At 41.0% G+C, this 10,964-nt stretch overlaps 3 long non-coding RNA genes across 54 annotated transcripts; 1 reads left to right on the top strand and 2 right to left on the bottom strand.

Annotated features, from left to right (window-relative positions):
* The first annotated feature begins 1,358 nt into the window (after positions 1 to 1,358).
* On the top strand, positions 1,359 to 2,997 carry LOC127928875 (uncharacterized). The gene is made up of 4 exons (XR_008132583.1): positions 1,359 to 1,544; positions 1,996 to 2,307; positions 2,533 to 2,610; positions 2,931 to 2,997. It is a non-coding gene; the product is annotated as an uncharacterized LOC127928875 (long non-coding RNA).
* LOC127928876 (uncharacterized) lies at positions 1,669 to 2,997 on the bottom strand. 3 transcript variants are annotated; one of them, XR_008132585.1, is made up of 4 exons: positions 2,901 to 2,997; positions 2,516 to 2,619; positions 2,239 to 2,316; positions 1,669 to 1,941 (listed from the first exon to the last, which is right to left on the bottom strand). It is a non-coding gene; the product is annotated as an uncharacterized LOC127928876 (long non-coding RNA). The 3 variants fall into 3 exon arrangements; XR_008132584.1 differs by lacking the exon at positions 2,239 to 2,316 and adding an exon at positions 2,005 to 2,238; XR_008132586.1 differs by lacking the exon at positions 2,239 to 2,316 and adding an exon at positions 2,044 to 2,238.
* Positions 2,998 to 9,418: 6,421 nt separating this feature from the next.
* Positions 9,419 to 10,439, bottom strand: LOC127928874 (uncharacterized). Of its 50 annotated transcripts, none has more exons than XR_008132561.1 (7): positions 10,293 to 10,431; positions 10,204 to 10,232; positions 10,058 to 10,163; positions 9,744 to 10,003; positions 9,623 to 9,706; positions 9,528 to 9,587; positions 9,419 to 9,480 (listed from the first exon to the last, which is right to left on the bottom strand). It is a non-coding gene; the product is annotated as an uncharacterized LOC127928874 (long non-coding RNA). The 50 variants fall into 50 exon arrangements; XR_008132580.1 differs by having other exon boundaries at positions 9,427 to 9,480; positions 9,516 to 9,575; positions 9,647 to 9,706; XR_008132554.1 differs by having other exon boundaries at positions 9,433 to 9,480; positions 9,540 to 9,575; positions 9,611 to 9,706.
* Positions 10,440 to 10,964: the final 525 nt, after the last annotated feature.

Genomic DNA, 10,964 nt, shown 5'->3' with positions numbered 1-10,964 from the left:
AGGATCAGGTGTTTAACCTGTAGATCAGGTGTTAACCTGTAGGATCAGGTGTTTAACCTGTAGGGATCAGGTGTTTAACCTGTAGGATCAGGTGTTAACCTGTAGGATCAGGTGTTAACCTGTAGGATCAGGTGTTTAACCTGTAGGATCAGGTGTTTAACCTGTAGGATCAGGTGTTTAACCTGTAGGATCAGGTGTTTAACCTGTAGGATCAGGTGTTAACCGTTAGGATCAGGTGTTTAACCTGTAGGATCAGGTGTTAACCTGTAGGATCAGGGTGTTAACCTGTAGGATCAGGTGTTTAACCTGTAGGATCAGGTGTTAACCTGTAGGATCAGGTGTTTAACCTGCAGGATCAGGTGTTAACCGGTAGGATCAGGTGTTTAACCTGTAGGATCAGGTGTTAACCTGGATCAGGTGTTTAACCGTAGGATCAGGTGTTTAACCTGTAGGAGCGGGTGTTATTTTATGGTAACAAATGTTATCCGGTGGAATGTTAATGATCTCCTGCTAATTCACTCAGAGCAGACTACAGGTACAGAACACAGATAGAATGGTGCTGGAATGATCTCTATGGAATTTAATGATCTCTGTAATGAATGATCTAGAATGTTAATGATCTCTGGTGGAATGTTAATGATCTCTGTGAATGTTAATGATCTCTGTGGAATGTTAATGATCTCTGTAGAATGTTAATGATCTCTGTGGAATGTTAATGATTCCTGTAGAATGTTAATGATCTCCTGTGGAATGTGTAATAATCCTGTGTAATGTTAATGATCTCTGTGGAATGTTAATGATCTCTGTAGAATGTTAATGATCTCTGTGTAATGTTAATGATCTCTGTGGAATGTTAATGATCTCTGCAGAATGTTAATGATCTCTGTGGAATGTTAATGATCTCTAAATGTTAACCTGTAATGATCTCTGTGGAATGTTAATGATCTACGTTAATGAAATGTTAATGACCTCTGTGGAATATTAATGATCTAATGAGGATCTCTGTGGAATGTTAATGATCTCTGTAGAATATCTAATGTTAATGATCTCTGTGGAATGTTAATGATCTCTGTGGAATGTTAATGATCTCTGTGGAATGTTAATGATCTCTGTGGAATGTTAATGATCTCTGTGGAATGTTAATGATCTATGTGGAATGTTAATGATCTCTGTGGATCTCTGTATGTTAATGATCTCTGTGGAATGTTAATGATCTCTGTAGAATGTTAATGATCTCTGTGGAATGTTAATGATCTCTGTGGAATGTTAATGATCTCTGTGGAATGTTAATGGTAATAAACTGTATTTATTTGTCATTTGTTCCAGTGTGCTACGATGACGACCTGACAGACGCTGTTCCGAACTCTGTACAGAATCTGTAACAACCTCCGTCTCCCCTGTACTACATACCTGTCTATAGAGAAGAGGTAACATACCTGTACTACATACCTGTCTATAGAGAAGAGGTAACATACCTGTACTACATACCTGTCTATAGAGAAGAGGTAACATACCTGTACTACATACCTGTCTATAGAGAAGAGGTACACAACCTGTAGGATACAGGTCTATAGAGAAGAGGTAATATACCTGTACTACATACCTGTCTATAGAGGATCAGGTGTACTACATACCTGTCTATATACCTGTTTAACCTGTAGATCATACCTGTACTACATACCTGTCTATAGAGAAGAGGTAACATACCTGTACTACATACCTGTCTATAGAGAAGAGGTAACATACCTGTACTACATACCTGTCTATAGAGAAGAGGTAACATACCTGTACTACATACCTGTCTATAGAGAAGAGGTAACATACCTGTACTACATACCTGTCTATAGAGAAGAGGTAACATACCTGTACTACATACCTGTCTATAGAGAAGAGGTAACATACCTGTACTACATACCTGTCTATAGAGAAGAGGTAACATACCTGTACCATACCTGTCTATAGAGAAGAGGTAACATACCTGTCTATAGAGAAGAGGTAACATACCTGTACTACATACCTGTCTATAGAGAAGAGGTAACATACCTGTACTACATACCTGTCTATAGAGAAGAGGTAACATACCTGTACTACATACCTGTCTATAGAGAAGAGGTAACATACCTGTACTACATACCTGTCTATAGAGAAGAGGTAACATACCTGTACTACATACCTGTCTATAGAGAAGAGGTAACATACCTGTACTACATACCTGTCTATAGAGAAGAGGTATCATACCTGTACTACATACCTGTCTATAGAGAAGAGGTAACATACCTGTACTACATACCTGTCTATAGAGAAGAGGTATCATACCTGTACTACATACTGTACATACCTGTACCATACCTGGAATGTTATAGAGAAGAGGTAACATACCTGTACTTACATACCTGTCTATAGAGAAGAGGTAACCTGTATACCTGTACTACCTATACCTGTTTATAGAGAAGAGGTAACATACCTGTACTACATACCTGTCTATAGAGAAGAGGTAACATACCTGTACTGTTACCTGTCTATAGAGAAGAGGTAACATACCTGTACTACATACCTGTCTATAGAGAAGAGGTAACATACCTGTACTACATACCTGTCTATAGAGAAGAGGTAACATACCTGTACTAATACCTGTCTATAGAGAAGAGGTATCTCGTGAAATGTTACATACCTGTCTATAGAGAAGAGGTAACATACCTGTACTACATACCTGTCTATAGAGAAGAGGTAACATACCTGTACTACATACCTGTCTATATAGTCTATAGAAGAGGTAACATACCTGTACTACATACCTGTACTACATACCTGTCTATAGAGAAGAGGTAACATACCTGTACTACATACCTGTACTACATACCTGTTATAGAGAGAAGAGGTAACATACCTGTACTACATACCTGTACTACATACCTGTCTATAGAGAAGAGGTATCATACCTGTACTACATACCTGTCTATAGAGAAGAGGTAACATACCTGTACTTACATACCTGTCTATTCTGGCTGGGCCACTCACGGACATCCAGAGACTTGTCCCGTAACTACTGCGTTGTCTTGGCTGTGTTCTTAGGTCATTGTCCTCTGACCTTTGCCCCAGTCTGAGGTTCTGAACACTCTGGAGCAGGTTTTCATCAAGGATCTCTCTGTACTTTACTCCGTTCATCTTTCCCTCGATCCTGACTCGTCTCCCAATCCCTGCTGCTGAAAAACATCTGCCCATCAGGATGCTTCCACCACCATGCTTCACTGTAGGGATGGTGCCACCACCATGCTTCACTGTAGGGATGCTTCCACCACCATGCTTCACTGTAGGGATGCTTCCACCACCATGCTTCACTGTAGGGATGCTTCCACCACCATGCTTCACTGTAGGGATGCTTCCACCACCATGCTTCACTGTAGGGATGGTGCCACCACCATGCTTCACTGTAGGGATGGTGCCACCACCATGCTTCACTGTAGGGATGCTTCCACCACCATGCTTCACTGTAGGGATGCTTCCACCACCATGTTCACTTAGGGATGCTTCCAGGTAGGGATGCTTGGTAGGGATGCTTCCACCACCATGCTTGACTATAGGGATGGTGCCACCACCAGTAGGGATTTTCCTGTAGGATGTGCCACCACCATGCTTCACTGTAGGATGCTTCCAGGCCTGTAGGGAACCAGATGCTTCACTGTCTGATGCTTCCAACCATGCTTCACTGTAGGGATGCACCACCATGCTTCACTGTCTGGATGCTTCCAACCATGCTTCTGTAGGGATGGTGCCTGGTTTCCTCCAGAGTTGACGCTTCTGTCTGACCAAAGAGTTCCTGGAGTGGTGACCAGAGATGGGCTTCTGTCTGACAAACTAAAACGGGCTGTCATGTGCCTTCCTGAGAGTGGGCTTCTGTCTGACCATAAAGGCCTGGAGTGCTGCAGAGATGGGTCCTTCTGGAAGGTTCTGACCATACAGAGGCCTGGAGCTCTGTCAAAGTGACCATCAGGTTCTTGTATATATAGATTGATGCAAAATGCTTAATCCAGCTCTGTGCCATCTTGTAATAAGGCCTGTGTGTGTGTGTGTGTGTGTGATGTGTGTGTGTGTGTTCTTCCTTCCCCAGTGTGAACTTCACTCTGAGACACATGGACATATCCTGGAGGCCTACGTGTCTGTGTGAGATGCAGGAGCTGAGGGACGGACGGACATGTCCTGTCTAGTGGAGCAGGTCACACCCTCTTCCCACAGTGCCTGCTGTATGAGCCACAGAGCAACTGGTGAACTGTTTCTACACACTTTACTGAACCTAGAAAACCTGTCAGAATGTTTCTGACCAACAGTACCTAGTACTATATCCTGTTCTTGTTTCTAGTACTATAATCTAAACCTACAGCCTAGTACTATATCCTAAACCCTGTCCATGGTATGTTTCTAGTACTATATCCTGACCCAACAGACATGTTTCTAGTACTATATCCTGGAGAAGTTTCTAGTAAAACCTCTACCCAACAGTGTTTCTAGTACTGTCCTAAACCCAACAGCTAGTACTATATCCTAAACCCCTATCCAACAGTGTTTCTAGTACTATATCAGTTTCAACAGAATGTTTCTAGTACTATTCCTAAACCCAACAGAATGTTTCTAGAAAAACCCCTATCCAACAGTTGTTTCTAGTACTATATCCTAAACCCAACAGTATGTTTCTAGTACTATATCCTAAACCCAACAGTATGTTTCTAGTACTATATCCTAAACCCCTATCCAACAGTATGTTTCTAGTACTATATCCTAAACCCAACAGTATGTTTATAGTACTATATCCTAAACCCCTATCCAACAGTATGTTTCTAGTACTATATCCTAAACCCAACAGAATGTTTCTAGTACTATATCCTAAACCCAACAGAATGTTTCTAGTACTATATCATAAACCCCTATCCAACAGTATGTTTCTAGTACTATATCCTAAACCCAACAGTATGTTTCTAGTACTATATCCTAAACCCAACAGTATGTTTCTAGTACTATATCCTAAACCCCTATCCAACAGAATGTTTCTAGTACTATATCCTAAACCCAACAGTATGTTTCTAGTACTATATCCTAAACCCAACAGAATGTTTCTAGTACTATATCCTAAACCCAACAGTATGTTTCTAGTACTATATCCTAAACCCCTATCCAAAAGTATGTTTCTAGTACTATATCCTAAACCCCTATCCAACAGTATGTTTCTCGTACTATATCCTAAACCCCTATCCAACAGTATGTTTCTAGTACTATATCCTAAACCCAACAGAATGTTTCTAGTACTATATCCTAAACCCAACATAATGTTTCTAGTACTATATCCTAAACCCATATCCAACAGTATGTTTCTAGTACTATATCCTAAACCCAACAGAATGTTTCTAGTACTATATCCTAAACCCAACAGAATGTTTCTAGTACTATATCCTAAACCCAACAGAATGTTTCTAGTACTATATCCTAAATCCAACAGTATGTTTCTAGTACTATATCCTAAATCCAACAGTATGTTTCTAGTACTATATCCTATACCCAACAGTATGTTTCTAGTACTATATCCTAAACCCCTATCCAACAGTATGTTTCTAGTACTATATCCTAAACCCCTATCCAACAGTATGTTTCTAGTACTATATCCTAAACCCCTATCCAACAGTATGTTTCTAGTACTATATCCTAAACCCAACAGTATGTTTCTAGTACTATATCCTAAACCCAACAGAATGTTTCTAGTACTATATCCTAAACCCCTATCCAACAGTATGTTTCTAGTACTATATCCTAAACCCCTATCCAACAGTATGTTTCTAGTACTATATCCTAAAACCCAGAATGTTTCTAGTACTATATCCTAAACCCAACAGAATGTTTCTAGTACTATATCCTAAACCCAACAGAATGTTTCTAGTACTATATCCTAAACCCCTATCCAACAGTATGGTTCTAGTACTATATCCTAAACCCAACAGAATGTTTCTAGTACTATATCCTAAACCCAACAGAATGTTTCTAGTACTATATCCTAAACCCAACAGTATGTTTCTAGTACTATATCCTAAACCCAACATGTTTCTAGTACTATATCCTAAACCCCTCCAACAGTATGTTTCTAGTACTATATCCTAAACCCAACAGAATGTTTCTAGTACTATATCCTAAACCCCTATCAACACATGTTTCTAGTACTATATCCTAAACCCAACAGAATGTTTCTAGTACTATATCCTAAACCCAACAGTATGTTTCTAGTACTATATCCTAAACCCAACAGAATGTTTCTAGTACTATATCCCTAAACCCAACAGAATGTTTCTAGTACTATATCCTAAACCCAACAGAATGTTTCTAGTACTATATCCTAAACCCAACAGTATGTTTCTAGTACTATATCCTAAACCCAACAGAATGTTTCTACTATATCCTAAACCCAACAGTATGTTTCTAGTATCCTAAACCCAACAGAATGTTTCTAGTACTATATCCTAAACCCAACAGTATGTTTCTAGTACTATATCCTAAACCCAACAGAATGTTTCTAGTACTATATCCTAAACCCAACAGTATGTTTCTAGTACTATATCCTAAACCCAACAGTATGTTTCTAGTACTATATCCTAAACCCAACAGAATGTTTCTAGTACTATATCCTAAACCCAACAGTATGTTTCTAGTACTATATCCTAAACCCAACAGAATGTTTCTAGTACTATATCCTAAACCCAACAGTATGTTTCTAGTACTATATCCTAAACCCAACAGTATGTTTCTAGTACTATATCCTAAACCCAACAGTATGTTTCTAGTACTATATCCTAAACCCAACAGAATGTTTCTAGTACTATATCCTAAACCCAACAGAATGTTTCTAGTACTATATCCTAAACCCAACAGTATGTTTCTAGTACTATATCCTAAACCCAACAGAATGTTTCTAGTACCCTAACCCCTAGAATGTTTCTAGTACTATATCCTAAACCCAACAGAATGTTTCTAGTACTACCTAAACCCTATCCAACAGTATGTTTCTAGTACTAAAAACCCAACAGAATGTTTCTAGTACTATATCCTAAACCCAACAGTATGTTTCTAGTACTATATCCTAAACCCAACAGTATGTTTCTAGTACTATACCTAAACCCAACAGTATGTTTCTAGTACTATATCCTAAACCCATCCACCCCGTATGTTTCTAGTACTATATCCTAAACAAAGTATGTTTCTAGTACTATATCCTAAACCCAACAGTATGTTTCTAGTACTATATCCTAAACCCTATCCAACAGTATGTTTCTAGTACTATATCCTAAACCCAACAGGTTTCTAGTACTATATCCTAAACCCAACAGAATGTTTCTAGTACTATATCCTAAACCCAACAGAATGTTTCTAGTACTATATCCTTATATTTCTCAGACTAACAAAGCTAATGGTAAATATACTCAGCTAACACAATGGTAAATATACTCAGCTAACACAATGGTAAATATACTCAGCTAACACAATGGTAAATATACTCAGCTAACACAATGGTAAATATACTCAGCTAACACAATGGTAAATATACTCAGCTAACACAATGGTAAATATACTCAGCTATCACAATGGTAAATATACTCAGCTAACACAATGGTAAATATACTCAGCTAACACAATGGTAAATATACTCAGCTATCACAATGGTAAATATACTCAGCTAACACAATGGTAAATATACTCAGCTAACACAATGGTAAATATACTCAGCTATCACAATGGTAAATATATACTTTAACACAATGGTAAATATACTCAGCTATCACAATGGTAAATATACTCAGCTAACACAATGGTAAATATACTCAGCTAACACAATGGTAAATATACTCAGCTAACACAATGGTAAATATACTCAGCTATCACAATGGTAAATATACTCAGCTAACACAATGGTAAATATACTCAGCTAACACAATGGTAAATATACTCAGCTATCACAATGGTAAATATACTCAGCTAACACAATGGTAAATATATCAAACAATGGTAAATATACTCAGCTAACACAATGGTAAATATACTCAGCTAACACAATGGTAAATATACTCAGCTAACACAATGGTAAATATACTCAGCTAACACAATGGTAAATATACTCAGCTAACACAATGGTAAATATACTCAGCTAACACAATGGTAAATATACTCAGCTAACACATTTGTAAATATACTCACAATGGTAAAATATACTCAGCACAATGGTAAAATATACTCAGCTAACACAATGGTAAATATACTCAGCTAACACATTTGTAAATATACTCAGCTAACACAATGGTAAATATACTCAGCTAACACAATGGTAAATATACTCAGCTAACACATTTGTAAATCTACAAAGCTTCACACAGTGGTAAATATACTTTAGCGCTGGGGAAGACATGAAATATGACCCTCAGCTAATCAGAACGTTTGTAGGTGTGTTGAGGCATGACCCTCACAATGGCCAATCAGAACGTGTTGTAGGTGTGTTGAGGCATGACCCCCACTGGCCAATCAGAACGTGTTTGTAGGTGTGTTGAGGCATGACCCCTCACTGGCCAATCAGAACGTGTTGTAGGTGTGTTGAGGCATGACCCCTCACTGGCCAATCAGAATGTGTTGTAGGTGTGTTGAGGCATGACCCTCACTGGCCAATCAGAACGTGTTGTAGGTGTGTTGAGGCATGACCCCTCACTGGCCAATCAGAACGTGTTGTAGGTGTGTTGAGGCATGACCCCTCACTGGCCAATCAGAACGTGTTGTAGGTGTGTTGAGGCATGACCCTCACTGGCCAATCAGAACGTGTTGTAGGTGTGTTGAGGCATGACCCCCTCACTGGCCAATCAGAACGTGTTGTAGGTGTGTTGAGGCATGACCCCTCACTGGCCAATCAGAACGTGTTGTAGGTGTGTTGAGGCATGACCCCTCACTGGCCAATCAGAACGTGTTGTAGGTGTGTTGAGGCATGACCCCTCACTGGCCAATCAGAACGTGTTGTAGGTGTGTTGAGGCATGACCCCCTCACTGGCCAATCAGAACGTGTTGTAGGTGTGTTGAGGCATGACCCCCTCACTGGCCAATCAGAACGTGTTGTAGGTGTGTTGAGGCATGACCCCCTCACTGGCCAATCAGAACGTGTTGTAGGTGTGTTGAGGCATGACCCCCTCACTGGCCAATCAGAACGTGTTGTAGGTGTGTTGAGGCATGACCCCCTCACTGGCCAATCAGAACGTGTTGTAGGTGTGTTGAGGCATGACCCCCTCACTGGCCAATCAGAACGTGCTCCAGGGCTAAATATGTGGTTGCTTCAAGTTGGGTATTTACAGTCTTTTATATATTACGTTGTCATCAACTCCAATTCCCATGTTAGACTTTCTCTTTTTCAGGAGTTGTGAAAGTGACAGCGGTGCCTGTCTAACCCTCTGAGGAGCTGACCTGCTCGTAGACCTGCTCGTGACCTGCTCGTAGACCTGCTCCTAGACCTGCTCGTAGACCTGCTCCTTGACCTGCTCCTTGACCTGCTCCTAGACCTGCTCCTAGACCTGCTCCTAGACCTGCTCCTGACCTGCTCCTTGACCTGCTCCTTGACCTGCTCCTAGACCTGCTCCTTGACCTGCTCCTTGACCTGCTCCTTGACCTGCTCCTAGACCTGCTCCTAGACCTGCTCCTAGACCTGCTCCTTGACCTGCTCCTAGACCTGCTCCCTAGACCTGCTCCTAGACCTGCTCCTTGACCTGCTCCTAGACCTGCTCCTTGACCTGCTCCTAGACCTGAGACATGGCGTTTTCTGATCTTAGACCTGCTCCTTGACCTGAGACATGGAGTTTTCTGATCTTAGACCTGCTCCTAGACCTGCTCCTTGACCTGAGACATGGAGTTTTCTGATCTTAGACCTGCTCCTTGACCTGCTCCTTGACCTGAGACATGGAGTTTTCTGATCTTAGACCTGCTCCTTGACCTGCTCCTTGACCTGGAGACATGGAGTTTTCTGATCTTAGACCTGCTCCTTGACCTGCTCCTTGACCTGAGACATGGAGTTTTCTGATCTTAGACCTGCTCCTTGACCTGCTCCTTGACCTGAGACATGGAGTTTTCTGATCTTAGACCTGCTCCTTGACCTGCTCCTTGACCTGAGACATGGAGTTTCTGATCTTAGACCTGCTCCTTGACCTGAGACATGGAGTTTTCTGATCTTAGACCTGCTCCTAGACCTGCCTCCTTCCTAGACCTGCTAGACATGGAGTTTTCTGATCTTAGACCTAGTGTTTTCTGAACCTCTTGTGGTCAGTGTTGAGAAGGTATTGATAAAAATATATAGATTATTTAGTGAACTAATAGCAGTCATTTCAATCAGGGCAGCTGGACAGCAGTGAACAAAGACACTAGGAATGATCTCTGTAAATAAACTCACTTGTCAAATAAGATGTTTTAAGCTCAGACCAGGGGTTGTGATATGTGTATATATTCACTATATTCTCATTGACTTGCTGTTAGATTGAAGTGAAGCGGTGAAATGGGACATTCCCATGGCCTCTGAATGTTTTATTCCAATGTAAAGGATGAGTGATCAGGAAAACACTGACCTGGGATGCATCCCAAATGGTATCATATCCTCAATATAGTGCACTACTTTAGACCAGAGCACTATGGACCCTGGTCTAGAGCCCTGTGGTCTAGAGCCCTGGTCTAGGAGCCCTATGGACCCTGGTCTAGAGCCCTATGGACCCCTGGTCTAGGCCCTGTGGACCCTGGTCTGTGGACCCTGGTCTAGAGCCCTATGGACCCTGGTCTAGAGCCCTATGGACCCTGGTCTAGAGCCCTATGGACCCTGGTCTAGAGCCCTGGACCCTGGTCTAGAGCCCCTATGGACCCTGGTCTAGAGCCCTATGGACCCTGGTCTAGAGCCCTGGTCTATGGACCCTGGTCTAGAG

This window comes from Oncorhynchus keta, unplaced genomic scaffold (assembly GCF_023373465.1).
Source record: "Oncorhynchus keta strain PuntledgeMale-10-30-2019 unplaced genomic scaffold, Oket_V2 Un_scaffold_4360_pilon_pilon, whole genome shotgun sequence".
Classification (NCBI taxonomy): Eukaryota; Metazoa; Chordata; class Actinopteri; order Salmoniformes; family Salmonidae; genus Oncorhynchus; species Oncorhynchus keta.
This window is presented reverse-complemented; position numbering and strand designations above follow the sequence as displayed.